Source organism: Lynx rufus, unplaced genomic scaffold (assembly GCF_022079265.1).
Source record: "Lynx rufus isolate CCGP_SWC_20201006 ecotype Redwood Valley unplaced genomic scaffold, mLynRuf1.p SCAF_50, whole genome shotgun sequence".
Lineage (NCBI taxonomy): Eukaryota > Metazoa > Chordata > Mammalia > Carnivora > Felidae > Lynx > Lynx rufus.
The window spans coordinates 114,304-125,095 of NW_025814868.1; positions in this window are offsets into that span (position 1 = coordinate 114,304).

Genomic DNA, 10,792 nt, shown 5'->3' on the forward strand with positions numbered 1-10,792 from the left:
GCACAGGTGAGGAGCCAGGGGCCAGTGAGCCACGAAGTGAGCTTTGTGGCCCTCAAGGCTCCTGGTCACTACGGTGAGTGGGTCTATCAGAGCTTTAAACTAGATTACTTTTCAATAATTGCTCGGTGCTCAGTGGCACTGGCCAGACGTGGGGTCAGTTACAGTTTTGCCGAATGAGAACCATGGGAGAAGAGGTCCAGGACTGTCGTGGGGTGTGAGCGTGGGGGGCGGGGAACACGAGTGGCAAGGGCCAGTGGCATAGGATTCATGGCACGGAGGTCCTGGTAAGTGAAGTAGTCCGTGGGGAGTGAACTGGCAGTGGGGACAGGGCTGGGAGGAGCCACCTGGGGATGGGGGGAGGGCAGTGTGAGGGCCGTGGGGATAGGGGGTATTGTGAGGGTTGTGAAAAGGTGGGGGGGGTGAGGGGTGGGGGAGGGACTGTGGGAGCAGCTGTGGGTTCCGTCTGAAGGTTACCAGGGACCTGAGGGCTGAGGGCCAAAGATGGGACCGTGGGAAGAGAGGTCAAAATGGTGGAGGAAAAGGCACTGGAAAGATGGTGTGCATTGACTTTGAAACAAAAGCTACACAGGAGTGAATTTGAGAAGACAGTGGTCCAGCAGTTAAAATGTCAAAGAAGCAAAGGAGAAGGGCCTGAGATTAGTGGACCCTGGAAATAGGGTGGCAGGTGATGTGCTGTGATGCGCAAGTTCAGAGCTGGGCTATTTGGGAGAAGAGAGAAGCAAGGAGGTGGGTGTGGGACAGCAGACAGGCCCAGCTGTGCTATAGGGTGGCTGCTGAGGGTTCGGGGAGGGCTTCTGGGGACTGTCCCCCACCTCCACCAAGCTCCTGAGGAGAAGACATGCCCCTGTCATGCCCCTGTCATGCATGGCAGGTGTCAACTGGGAGCAGTGACAGCTCCTAGGGGAGCTAGGACCCTGCCATTCGCCCCCACAAGCCACAAGTGTTATGTCAAGCTTCACTTTCTGGGGTTTGCCAGATGGGTGGTTTTCCCCTGTTATGAATAGCATGGTGAAATGTTGACATAGCTTCTTCAAACTGCACATGTCCCCTTTCCCTGAGATTCTGACCCTGACTTGGGAGAGCCAGACCCTCCTGGCAGGGGGTGGTAGCTGGGAAGGGCCTGTGGCCTCTGGGGAGTGTCATTTGAGCAGAGGAGGCAGAGAGTGCTGTACCTCTGTCCGCTGTGTGCTTGCGCGAGTCACATCGTGGGTCTTGTCGTGGGAGAGGAGAGGGTGAGCCATCCGCCCTTCACCGCAGGCAGCATGTAATCCTTAGGTGGGGGCAGGGGCCCCTCACGGGTCTGCGATAGGAGGAGGCCAAGAGCTAGGCCTTGGGTGGGCTCCCCACGTGCAGCAGCTAAGCCCCAGGAACTTCGCTGTGTCTACCCCCTCCATGGCCTCAGCAGCCATGAAAGCTCTCAAGGAAGGGGTTCTTGCCTCTATGTTTCAGGGGTCACCTAGCTCTGTGCTTCTGCCAGGCCTCCTGTTCTCTTGGCAAAGGTGGGCACCCCCTCTCATCCCTCTGGTGAGGCAACAAAGTGGGGTCTGTCCCCTAGAACTGTGGGTCCAGGCCACCTTTCATAAGAAAGCTGTACCCCATCCATAACCCTCCACTCTCCACCAAACCCTGCCCACAGAAGGCCCCAGGGCAAGACCTCTCCGCCAGCGGAGATCAGCAGGAAACTGGGAGCCAGGCAAGAGTAGAAAGCTGCCTTTCCCTCCCCAAGGGGGGTGCTGTGGCCAAAGGTTGGGAGCCCCAGGCTGGTGGAAGGCGCCCCACTAGCTGTCAGCAAGGCAGTGATTAATTAGGCCTGGGGAGGATTCCAGGGTTCTGACCAGCCCAGGCTCTGATGGGGGTTGGGTGGGTTGTGGGCGCGGGGCGGGTCTGGGGCAGGCACCTGGCAGACACCTGCTCTCTGAAGGTGGTAAGGGTCAGTGCGTGAAAAACCTGATAACATTTTATGGGCCCTATTCTGCCAAGGAGAGATAGCATTGCTGTTCTCAAGGACCTGCTAACAGCCCTTCCCAGATCAACAGAGACCATGTTTCCTGACCCATCTGGGAGAATGTGCTAATAATTAATCGGATTATAGATACATTCACTTTCTTTGTCTTACTAAACTGTGATAAAATACACACAACATAAAAAGTACCGTCTTCACCGACTCCAAGCACCCAGCTCAGTGGCACTAAGCACATTCACACTGTTGTGACTCACCCACACAAAGTGGGGCTCTGTTGGTGGGGAAGAAGGGCAGAATGGGTCTTGAGCCAGCAGCTGGCAGGGCCTGCCACATCTGACTCCCTTTGGGGCTCCAGGAGGTCAGTTGTGTCGGAAAGGTTGCTGGGAGGGGCATCTGGAGGTGTGGTGATGCTGGGGCTTCTGTGCCGCCCCTCAAGAGAAATGTAGTCCAAGGACAGAGAGACCTAGCAGGGAAGGAGTGTGGGTATCAGCATGCAGGGGAGGGGGCAGTGAGAGGAGGGAGGGAGGGGCTGCAGAAGTGAACGGGACAGAACGGGTTCTGGGGGCCTCGGACAGGAGAGTGGAGGAGAGAGGACCAGAGGGGAATTTTCAGCTACTGCCCTGAGCTTAGAACTTCAGGCAGAGAGAGAAATTACCCAAAGAGTTTCTTCAAGAAAAAGGTTGCTCAGTGATGGGCATAAACCCTTGTGTTGCTCCTCCGGAGAAGCTGAAACACGGAACAACACTGTTTCTTGGAGGCTTCCAGGCTGAACTGATGGTTTCTGGACTGGATGTGAGCCCTGAATCATGAGGCTATTCAGATGAATGTGGGTCTTGTTAGGGGATTCTTGGAGAATTGAACCTAACTTAGATAACCCGAGGTACCTCGACCTGAAATCGTCCTGCACCCGAGCCAGGGAACACGGCACCAGCACGACCAGCTGCTGGATCTGGAGGCAATTCATCCAGCGTGAGCCATAGCGGTCCCTGGATTACACTCAAGGTTGAGGGGAATAGTGGCTTGGAATCATAACTTTTTGGGAGAACAAACTTACGATGGAGTGTGTTCAGTCATGAGATTTAGGCCGGGCACATGCCCCAAACTCCCCTATAGCTGAGTGTGGCCCCGCGAGAAAGTGGCCCAGAGAGTGAGTGGCAGTGACACATGCAAACCCTGGCCTCCCCCTTGGAGGGAGGGGACGTGCCCTCATGTTTCTCACTTCCCATGGGCTTGTGGTGACATGGTCTTTTAAGGTGGCTGTGGGAGGGGGCAGCCCTGCCACCCACTGCTCAGGCCTTGTTGGGATCCAACAAGCTGACGGGGTCCAGACAGAGCCAGGCTCACCCACACCACATGTGCTCACCAAACTAAGGCTGCTTAGAAGACCCCTTATGAGGTTGCAAACTGGAATTAATGTTTTTAAAACTTCTTCAGTGACATATAATTTATATACCATAAAATCCACCCATTTAACGTGTATATAATCCAGTGGTCTTTAGTATATTCATAGAGTTGTGCAAGCATCACCACAGTCCATTCTAGAACATTCTATTGCTTCAAAAAGAAGCCCCTTACCCATTAGCAGTCACTCCCAGTCTCCCCTAACCCCTGGCCACCTCTAATCTACTTCTTATCTCTGTGGGTTTGCCTGTTCTGGACACTTCGTACAAGTAGAATCATACAATACTTGTCATTCTGTGTCTGGATTCTTTCACTGAGCAACATGTTTTCAAGGCACCTCCATGTTGTAACATGAGATCATGACCTGAGCCAAAATCAAGAGTCGGATGCTTAACTGACTGAGCCACCCAGGTGCCCCTATGGTTCACTCTTGGCTGAAGATTCTGTGGGTTTGGATAAATGCATAATGTCATGTGTCTACCACGATAGTGTCACGCACCATAAAAATCTGTTCCCTCCTATTCATCCTTCCCTCCCCCCAACTCCTGGCAACCACTGGTCTTTTTACTGCCTTTCCTAGAATGTCATAGAGTTGAAGTCATACTATGTAGCCTTTTCAGACTGACTTTTTTCACTTAGAAATACCCTTGAAGGTTCCCCCATGTCTTTTTATGGCTTGATATCTTGTTTCTTTTTATCACCGATTAACACTCGATTGTGTGGATGTCCCAGTGTTTGTTTATTCATTAACCTATTGAAGAACAAATACTTCCAAGTTTGGGCAATTATGAATAAAGATGCTATAAACATCTGTGTGCAGCTTTTGTGTGCACATAATCTTTCAACTCATACAGATCTTGTACATATTTTGTTAGATTTATACCTAAGTAGTTTACCTTTTTTGGTACTAATGTAAATGTTATGTTTTAATTTCAAATTCCAATTGTTCATTGCCGGTGTATAGGAAAGCAAGTGACTCATATATATTAACCTTGCATCCTGAAACCTCACAATAATTGCTTACTAGGTCCAGCAGTTTTTTTAATCTTTGGAATTTTCTACATAATAATGTCATGTGTGGGGGAAAAAAAGAGTATATTTCTTCCTTCCCAATCTGTATACCCTTATTTTCTTTTGTGGTCTTATTGCATAAGCTAAGACTTCCTTGGTTGATTAGGAGTGGTGAACGAGAGTTTCCTTGTCTCATTCCCAGCCTTAGAGGGAAAGCATCTGCTTTCTTACCATTAAGTAGGATATCAGTGGTAGGGTTTTTGGCAGATCTTTTTTTATTAAGTGAGGAAGTTCCCCTGTATTCCTAGTTTGCTGAAACTTTTTCTCATGAATTGGTGTTGGGTTTTATCAGATATTTTTTCCGTATTTGATGATGTGACATGATGATGTGATTTTTCTTTCTTAGCCTGTTGATGTAATAGATTACACTAATTGATTTTTTAATATTAAATCAGCCTTGCGTATGTGGATAAATCTTACTTGGTTGTGGTGTATAATTAATTTTACACATGTTGGATTAAATTTGATAATATTTAGTTGAAGATTTTTGCATCTATGTCCATGAGAGATTTGTTAAAAAAAATATTTTTAGTAATGTCTTTGTCTGGTCTTGGTATTAAAACAATGCTGGCTTCATAGTATGGGCTAGGAAGTATTCCCTCTGCTTGTATTATCTGGAAGAGATTGTAGACCTGTTATCATTTCCTCTTTAAATGTTTAATAGATCACCAGTGAACACATCTGGGCCTTGCACTTTCTGTTTTGGAACATTATTAATTTGTGATTCAACTTTTTTAGTAGATACACACATAGTCATACTATCTACTTCTCCTTGTGTGAGTTCTGGTATATTGTGTCTTTCAAGGAATTGATCCATTTTATCTAAAATGGCAAATTTGTGAGCATAGAGTTGTTCATAATATTCCTTTATTATCCTTTTAATGTCCATAGGATCTGTAGTGATGGCCCTTTTTTATTTCTGATATTAATAATTTGTACATTATCTCTCTTTTTCTTCCTGGTTAGTCTTACTAGAGGCTTATGAGTTTTACTGACCTTTTCTAAGAAATAACTTTTCATTCTTTGATTTTTTTTCCTACTAACTTCCTGCTTTCAGTTTCATTGATTTCTGCTCTAATTTTTACTATTTCTTTTTTTTTTTTCTGCTTACTTTGCATCTAATTTGCTTTTCTTTTTCTATTTTCTCAGGGTAGTAGCTTATATTATTGATTTTGGAACATTTTTCTTTTCTAATATATGCATGCAATGCTATAAATTTTCCTCTAAGCATGGATTTAGATGAATCTTGCAAATTTTAATAAGTTTTTTTTTCATTTTCATTTAGGCAGCAATATTTTAAACACTCTCTTAAGACTTCTTGTTTGACCACTGTGTTATTGGGCAGTGTGTTGTTTAATTTCCAAATATTTGGAGATTTTATGGATAACTTTCTCTTATTGATTGCTATTTTAATTCCGTTAAGGTATGTTTTATGGCCCAGAATGTGGTCTATCTTGATGAATGTTTCACATGAGCTTGAGGAGAATGTGTGTTCTGTTGGTGGTGGTGGAAGCAGTCAATAGATGTCTACTATATCCAGTTGATTGATGGTGTTGAGTCCAACTATGGGTCTGTCCATTTCTGAGAGAGGGGTGTTGAAGTTTCCAAATGTAAAACTGGATTCATCTATTTCTCCTGAAATTTATTAGTTTCTTCCTCAGGTATCTGACACTCTTGTTAGGTGCCTACCCATCAAGGATTGCTATGTTTACTTGGAGAATTAACCCTTTTATCATTATGTATGTCCCTCTTTATCTCTGATGATTTTCCTTGTCCTAAAATCTGCTTTGTCTTAAGTTAATAAAACTACTCCAGTTTTCTCTGTTTTATTGAGATATAACTGACACACTTACAAACTGTATGTTTAAGGTGTACAGCATAATCATTTGATTTACATATATTGTGAAATGATCACCACATAAATTTAGTTAAGATCCATCATCTCACGTACATACAAAATAAGGGAGAAAAAAGGAAAGAAAGAAAAGAGAAAAGAAAAGAAAAGAAACCTTTTTCTTTGTGATGAGATCTCTTAGGGATTTATTCTCACCATTTTTTATATATGCCATCCAGAAGTGTTCATGGCAGTCACCATGTTGTACATTATATCCCTAGTGCTTGTTTATCTCATAACTGGAAATTTGTACCTTTGGCCACCTTCACCCACCCAGTTTCCTTTTGATTAGTGTTAGCCTGGTGTGTCTTTCTCTTTCCCTTTACTTTTATCCTATCTGTGTCTTTATATTTAATGTGGGCTTTTTGTGGACAACACAGGGTTGGGTCATGTTTTTTATCTACTCTGATAGTCTCTCTTTTAATAGGCATTTAGGTCATTTACATTTAAACTGATTATTGATATAGTTGAATTCGTATTTACCATATTTGTGACTGTCTGCTATTTTGATGCCTTTGTCTCTCTTTCTTGTTCTTTTTTCCTTCCACTCTCTTTCTGGCTTCTCAGGTTTTGAGTATTTTTATATTATTCTGATTTTTCTCTTCCTTTAGCATATCAATTATACTCTTTTAAAATGCTTTTGTGGTGGCCCTAGATTTTGCAATTTACCTTTATAATTAATCTAAATCTGCTTTCATATATTTTCACAATACCACTTCACCAGTAGTGCAAGTATCTTACAACAGGGTATCCCTAATTCCGACCCACCCCCATCCCCTATAACGTTGCCATCACACATTTCCCTTACTCGAGAGCTATTTTCATCCAATATATTGCAATTGTTATCTTGAATAAACTGATAGATCAGTTAAGTATAAGAAAAATAAAATATTTTATTTTACCTTCATTTGTCCCTTCACCAATCGTCTTCATTTCTTTATGTGGAGCTGAATTGTGACCCATGTCCTTTTTCTTCTCTCTAAAGAACTTCTATTAACATTTCTTTCAAGGCTGGTCTTCTGGTGACAAATTTCCACAGTTTTTGTTTATATGAGAAAGTCTTTATTTCTCCCTCACTTTTGAAATATAATGTCACTGGATACAGAATTCTAGGTAGGTGGATTTTTTTTTTCTTTCAACAATTTAAATATTTCATTCCACTCTCCTCTTGCTTGCATGATTTCTAAGAGAGATCTGATGTAATTCATACCTTTGTTCTTCTTTTGGTAAGGTGAGTGTTTTCTTCCCCTCTGCCTTCTTTCAAAATTCTTCTTTGAGTGAGACAGGAAGGCTAGAGAGGGCTGGGGCTGGATATCTTCCTTCCCTCAGTAGGTGAGGATGTATTAAAATCTGTATTGGATTTTGCACATGGGAGACCATGTGAACACCCTGGAAGAAGACCACCACCTACAACCACCTACAAGTCTGAGAGAAATGCCTTAGAAGAAACCAGCCCTGCTGACTCCTTGGTCTTGAGCTCGTAGCCACCAGACCTGCTGAAGGCTAAGAGACAGGACATCCACCGCCAGAACCCCCAGCATCCAAGGGTATAAAAGGAACAGACTCACTGCAATGAGAACCCTCATCAGACAAAAGGGGAGTGAGAACCATCCAGGCTGCCTGGCCAGCTCCTATTGGGTGGGTACAGAGAGGACTCCCCTGTTACACTAATTGACTTTGGAATGTCAAGACAACCTTACACTACTGGGATAAGTTCCGCTTGGCCATGGTTTATAATTATTTTTATACATTGATGGTTCTATTTGCTAGGAGTTTGTTGGAGATTTTTTTGTGTCTATATTTATCAGGGATATTGGTCTTTTAGTTTTCTTGCGATGTGTTTGCCTGGTTTGGTATCAGAGTAGTATGGCCTCACAGGATGGATTGGGAGGTATTCTTTTCTTTTCCTTATTTTATTTATTGGGGGGGGGAGGGATATTCTTTTCATTTACATGTTTTGTTAGGGTTTGTGAAGGAGTGTTAGTAATGCTTTAAATATTTGACAGAATCGTTAGTGATGCCATCTGGGCCTGGCCTTCTCTTCGTGGGAATTTTTCTATATTATTAATTCAATCTCTTTACTTCTTGTAGATCTATTCAGATTGTTTCTTTTGAGTCAGTGTGTTTGTGACTTTCTAAGAATCTGTCCATTTCATCCAAGTTATCTAATTTGTTGGCACAAGAGGAGGGGGTCAGCTATAGGTTCATTTTTTCCTCATCTTACCCATTCCTCCAGAAATGGTTCTTTCTCTGAGGTCAAGATATGAAGGGGAATGCTGAGAACAGGGAAGGAGGAAGCATTCTGCTGAGGGCACCAGTGCTCTAGAGCGAGGCTTTTCAAAGGCAGGAGAACTAAGGGGACAGGAGGCCCCGAAGAAGGAGTGGGCAGTGTGGGCAACTCCTGAGAGACCTCGTTCGCAGCTGCCGTGAGGACAAAATGCGGGAGTGAGGAAGAAATGATCAAAGGTTTCCTGGGTGGCAAAATCCCTGTGCGAGAGACCTTTGAGGAATTTCACAATGCAGTCTTAATTACTTGTTCAAGATTTCAAAACTTGTGCCCTTGGGAGTGGCCCTGCTCAGCAGCTGAAGCTGGAGTGACACAAGTCCAGTATCACTGCTGGCCACGCTGCCACCTGTATCTCCTTTTCTCACCTGCTTCTCCCTTTCTCTCTTGGCCTTCTCCACCCCCCATCTGCACCCGTACACCTGCTCCCAATGTCCCCTCCTCATCCCCATACTTCCGTGGCTCAGTTCGTGGCAAGGCTCCCTGATACCGGCTCCCATCATCAAAGCTTTTTCCAGGGCTGTTATCAGCAGCGGCTGAGAGTTTATGGGGTACAGAGTGCACTCACGGAGGGTCCATCTTAGGGTATGGGGATGACCTTGACATCCCCAAATCAGCGGCCTCAGGGCCCTTCCCATGCTGGTTATGGCAGATGCACACCCTCCCTCTGTCTGACATGCCCCCCTCAGTTCCTCTGACAAAAGGAAAAGAGCATGCCTTTCAAGGAAGAGTTCACGGTCAGAACTGGAGTGGATTTAGAAATTGGGATGTTCTTGGTGACACAGAAAACTGTGAGGGGCCTTCCACAGAACTTGAGAGGTGGTGATAGCCAGTGCCTAGAATGGGCTAGGCTTTCTCCTCTCTGCCCTCAGCACTGACGTGCCTTTACCATGCCATTCTACAGATGAGGAAACGGAAGCACAGAGAGGTTACGTAGTGTCCAAGGTCACCCAGCTATGGGATGGTGGAAGCAGGATTTGATCCCGACAGTCTGGCTAGGAGATTGTGCTCTTGATGGTGACACTTTCTGTCTGAAGTGATAATGAAAAGCAGATAGTGCGGTTGTAGAGAACTTGCTTTTGAGAAATTATACTGTGGAGAGGGAAAGTGAATGTGCGTTTAGGGGAAACACAGCATGGGCCGACATGGGACATCTCTCTCTGCCTGGAGGAACGTGTATGCAGTGCCTCAGGGTTGGAGTGGGGCTCAGTGAGGCGTCCACGGGGGGCACACTGGGGTCTTTGCCGGTGAGGCTGCGACCCAGGGCCCTGCGATGCCCACCGAGCTGTGCGGGGCCCGCAGTCTGTCCACAGGCCGGGACACGCCCACACCTGCTGCCGTTTTGCCTGTGCAGAATCCCAGCACGCTGCAGAAGCTAAGTCAGGAGCCCGCAGGTCAAGGGAGCTGGGACCCCATACAGAACTCACGACAGTCACACACACACACACACACACACACACACACACACACACACCCCAACCTCTCCCAGAGCTGAGGCCGAACTCTGCTAAGGGCTTGTTCCCAGGACCCTGACCCCCAGGAGACCCAGTCCACTCCTCTGCTTTGCTGGGTGTTACCCACACCATGGCCCGGAGTGAGGGTCTTGTCCCTGCTTTGGGCTGGACCCGGTTGAGGCTGCTTCAACACAGAAGGCCTGGACACTGGCCCCACCTCTCTGGCTCTGTGGGAACAGTGAGATGTATTCATGTTCACAAACATCCTTTAAAAGCACAAAGTGCCACCCTCGTGTGCTGGCGGCAGCCCCTCCAGCCTCTCTGCTGCCAACCTCGCCCTGTCCAGGCAGCTGCCTGGTGTGGAGGGCAGTCAAGGGGGGGATTCAGGGAGTAGAAGAGAGGGAGGGGGTTACCTGGGGTAGATGTGAGTGTGGCTAAACAGATCCATACCTCTGAAAGCCTGAGCCCTCCTCATGGAGACGTGGGATCTATTTGTCTTAAATAGACAAAAAAAAAAAAAAAAGTTAGGGCTAAATGGGCGCCTCTGTGGGTCCCCTCCTGGTGGAGGGGGTAGGGCAATAGAGGCTCCCAGGACTCTGGGCTCTCTCCCCAGGGAGCAGCTCTCAAGGCTCCTGTGGAAGCAGGACTGAACACAGGGATGGCTTATGGCAAATAAACATTAAAAAAAATTTTTTTTAAAGCGT